General features: G+C 37.5%; 1 long non-coding RNA gene across 1 annotated transcript; it reads right to left on the bottom strand.

Moving 5' to 3' along the window:
- Positions 1-2272: 2272 nt before the first annotated feature.
- Positions 2273-4277, bottom strand: LOC139767066 (uncharacterized). The gene is made up of 2 exons (XR_011716981.1): positions 3946-4277; positions 2273-3695 (listed from the first exon to the last, which is right to left on the bottom strand). It is a non-coding gene; the product is annotated as an uncharacterized lncRNA (long non-coding RNA).
- Between the last annotated feature and the right edge of the window lie 545 nt (positions 4278-4822).

Genomic DNA, 4822 nt, shown 5'->3' with positions numbered 1-4822 from the left:
TCATGCCGGTACCAGGCTTAATGTTGTATCATCATTACGATACACATATATTTTGTTCTTTATGCATGTGGTCTTATATTACTGGATGTTTACCTACTTTCCATGATCTACACTTTGTAATGATGTCGGTTTATTTGTCTATATAATGTAAGAAATCCCAAAATCGCACCCCGATTCATTGGTTCCTAAGCATACATTGATACAGACTGTGAGTTTATTATATTACAGAGGGTAAAGCTGTGCCGTTTAGATACCTTCGCACTAACACACTATGTACTCCCGCGTATTAACCGATAGATACGACACTTGGCTACAGAAAACATAATATTACTTCCACACACACACACACACACACATTCACAGGGGTACCAACTACACTACGTAATCACGGCTTTTGTGCCAGTGATCGTTGTGGGGCGTATCAGCGTCAAGGGTGCCGAATGATTTTTTCGTGGGTGTTTATCATGTGAAATGTACGTGAGACACGTATCAAAGTGTCCAATATACAGCAAAGACCAGCTTACTGTAAGCTAAATCAACAAGCTACCACCACCTTGGTCGGGTGCTACCTTCATCTAGCCCAAAGTTATTCTAAAGACCATAATTCCACTGATCTCTCAATTTAGATTTATCCTTCAATAGGTAACAATACCACTAACTTGTGCACAGACCCATGATCATATATTCTTCTCTAACATATTTCTACCTGCTTTTACAAGTTTATATCTTAATTTCACATCTCAGACGATACCATCACGTCCCGGATCTGCTTGTTTTACTTGTGCTAGTTTCCGTATGTCCCTAAAAGCATTACAGTCCTGCACTAAAACTACATCCCCATCTTTTACATGTCTTCTGGCTGTCTGCCATTTTTGTCTTATTAGCACTGTTGAGAAATAGTCACGCTGCGATTTTCTGAATAAATCCTAGTAATTTAGGATTTTCAATAACTTCATTAGGACAACTTAGGGATCTTGGGACTAGCAAGACCAAGTAACAAATCATTAGCACATAAATAAGCACCTAATCCCACAATAGAACCAGGTTTCATTCCAATGGGTCTTTCATTAATCAAATTGGCACCATTAAAATTTGCTGTGTGCAGTTCCCCAAAAGTTAATATGGAATCATTGCCATCCAAAGTCCTAGTTTTACTAATTAAAGATTCACTCACTCCATTGTGCCACTGAGCATTATTCGATTCACTAAAACGTCATTTCATTCCTTCATTGATACCAAACTGATAAATGTCCTGAATATCCCAATTTTCCGTACTGTTTTCAAATTCTTTACTGACTAATCTCAGTTGAGGCCTATCATCCTAATACACCATCTTGGGATATCCTCTAATACAAGTGAACCTTTGAAAAGTAGCCAAAAAAAATTCTCAGTACTGTATCCTTCGGCCAAATTTGAATATACTGCCCTGATAACCAGAGTTAAATATTACACCAAAAGCCTTGCCACGACTTCTCCGCTTAACTGTGTCTCGAATTGTGAAAGGACCAAATGAATCTACTGCTGTGTGGTAGAATGGTGGCACTGACTTCGGTCTCTCTGATATACCTTGACCCATGCATTGATCCGTCTGCTTCACCAACTTCCTATACATCATACACTTGCTTCTGACTGATTTAATAATTCTTGCACTAGGAACCCAAAATTCAGCCTGTAGTTTTGCTAACGTGGTCTCAAAACCTGCGTGATCTATGTTGTGTGATTATATATATATATATATATATATATATATATATATATATATATATATATATATATATATATTTTTTTTTTTATACTCTGTCGCTGTCTCCCGCGTTTGCGAGGTATATATATATATATATATATATATATATATATATATATATATATATATATATATATATATATATATATATATATAATCACACATAATATGTGTCGGAGGTGGAGGGAGCAAGGAGAAGAGGGAGACCAAATTGGAGGTGGAAAGATGGAGTGAAAAAGATTTTGTGTGATCGGGGCCTGAACATGCAGGAGGGTGAAAGGAGGGCAAGGAATAGAGTGAATTGGAGCGATGTGGTATACCGGGGTTGACGTGCTGTCAGTGGATTGAATCAAGGCATGTGAAGCGTCTGGGGTAAACCATGGAAAGCTGTGTAGGTATGTATATTTGCGTGTGTGGACGTATGTATATACATGTGTATGGGGGGGGGGGGGGGTTGGGCCATTTCTTTCGTCTGTTTCCTTGCGCTACCTCGCAAACGCGGGAGACAGCGACAAAGTATAAAAAATATATATATATATATATATATATATATATATATATATATATATATATATATATACACACACAATCTTGTCACAGGTTGATTTGCTGGTATCAATATAAAAGTTTCTTGATTCCAGTTACCTTTCAATCATTTTGAATTCCTTTGTTCTACCACAACTATCCCATCATTAAGGGCTGAACCCAATCTCTTATACCTTACATTCAAGTCTGACATTCTTTTGCATATCCTTTACCCACGATAATTCTGCTATCCTCAATTTACATCATCTGTAAGTTCTTTGAAAATACCCTTTAGGGACTTATTCTCAAGCACTGCCTTTACAAGTGACTTAGTAATTTGAAGTAACAAATTGTTTAAGCCTCAATACTTGAATCTTGAACATCTTCTTAAATACCAGTCATTATAATGCCAATTCTGTCTGGCAACTGATTTTCACACCTTTGACTGATTGGCCATTGTTCAATGGGTAATATTAAAAATTTAGTCCCATTCTGTCAAACTGAATCGTTTCTAGTTTTCTTTGGATCACAAGGTCTCGTAATAAGATCTGTTGCGTTTTAACTCGAATCTGTCCACCACCAAGACTAACTAGGATTTGTTTTTGCTTGTGATTCAATCATTCGTATAGCCACAAAAATGCTGAATCCATAAAATTCCTTCTGTATCTGTGATCTTACAATTGCAGAATCCACTATGTGACTGACCGATTCATAAAACCAATTAAATTCCTTCAGGATTGATCCTCTTTAATCAGCTGCCACCAGAGCCACATAATTCCAATCGAATTATAGATAGTTGTCTCAATGGTGCAATGCGATTCTTTGTTGTAGATAGATTAGTGACATTCACCATTCTCAATGAAAGCTAGTTCCCTTTCTTCCTTTAAGTTAATACCTTTAGATCAGGGACAGTCACTACATATACCCTTGATACACCGCGGATCAGTGAACTCCTATCTCCTCTATTGAAAAAAGATATCCAAACTGAATTTCAGCTCAACTTTACCTTCAACAGAAATTTCAGTTTCAACATCTTTAGTAACTATTTTGCTGTACTGGCAATGTACCTCATTTCTAATTCTTTCAGTCTAAAACGTAATCCTCTGCTTCTTTTATCAGCGCTTCACCTAGTCCAGAATCGTTTAAAAAATCAACTACTTCCTCACTCTTGCTTTCTAAAGACTGAAAACTCTCCGATACCTCACTGATAGTTGGTTTGAAGAACAATGTGTTGGTCGCCTCTTGCTATTCCCTCCTGTAGAAGCTTTACCTTCCTTGTGAACCTTCTTTTGGCACTGCTCCTCTTCCGTTCGAGGGAGTCGAGTTCTTTGTTCCCAGGCTGGAGTCGAAGTTGAAATGTATTGTTAGCTCTGAATCAGAGTCCATCATGCCAAGCGTTGGAACACTTCTTTTGATAAGTTTCAACCTGCAAATTTTAATACAATGAGTATCAACAATATTCATGTCATGTTATACAGCAACTGGTACGTTTAATCCATTAAATTTCAGTGACTATGGCTTGCAATTCTAGAAATCATTGGTTGTAGTATTTGAAATCCTAACACAAAATGCACGTCATGTAACATTAATAAACTGACCATCACCATGCCAATATCATCACATCATTCAGTGGTATTATCATGATAACCCTAACTTCAATCCTAAGAGTAGCTTACTACGTTGGCTCCTTCAGATGAACCTCACAGAGTCCAGTAATGAATAATAATTCATTTGCATCACTGACTACCTCTATATTTGCTTCCGTGTGCGACACTCCGGCTGCACATAAACAGAAAAGCCAGAAATCGGAGGCAATGCCCTTCCGTCGCTGCGTCCTGTTGTAGTCTAACACAAGAGGCGCTTGGTTGGTTATCCCAGTGAACCTATTAGTCTCCTCCTTGTGTGGTGTTGCTTCCTATTGGTTCCAGATCGCCATCGTCGTGGAATTGTCACAAACATCATGACCTGACGTTGTTGCATGTCTGTACACACTATGAGTCACTGATGAAATGGCCAATCATTGTGACGTGAAGCAGGAACGCTCGTGTTAGTCGAAACACCAAACCACATAAACCAAACTCGCTTCGATCCGTTCAGACCACAATATTCGAAATGTATTCCTACTTTACCCTTTGCTGACCAACTACCATGTACATTATCATATATTATACTATTTGTCTTTCTGTTTCACTCAAAACAAATGATGCAGCCCAAGAATTAACTGTATAACTTGAAGTTCCATAAAGCTTTCTAAAGTCGAATGTACCAACTTTGAATCACATAAACCCGTCCAAAGTGAAGCATAAATTTCAAACTTAAGCTCTAAAATCATGAAAATAAGAGACTTTGAGTTTGTAGATACATTATTTTTCCCTTTCTTTACCTTAAGAATCTCTAACGTATTAAGACTATATTCATCAATGATACTTTGAGTCGACAATTTCTGGTGTGCATAACCCTGAGTTAACCCGGTAATTATCTACTTAAAAGAAAGGCGGTACGGACACACATTAACGCTCTAAGTTGTTACTTACTGAACCAGATTACAAATTA

This window comes from Panulirus ornatus, chromosome 59, assembly GCF_036320965.1.
Source record: "Panulirus ornatus isolate Po-2019 chromosome 59, ASM3632096v1, whole genome shotgun sequence".
Lineage (NCBI taxonomy): Eukaryota > Metazoa > Arthropoda > Malacostraca > Decapoda > Palinuridae > Panulirus > Panulirus ornatus.
This window is presented reverse-complemented; position numbering and strand designations above follow the sequence as displayed.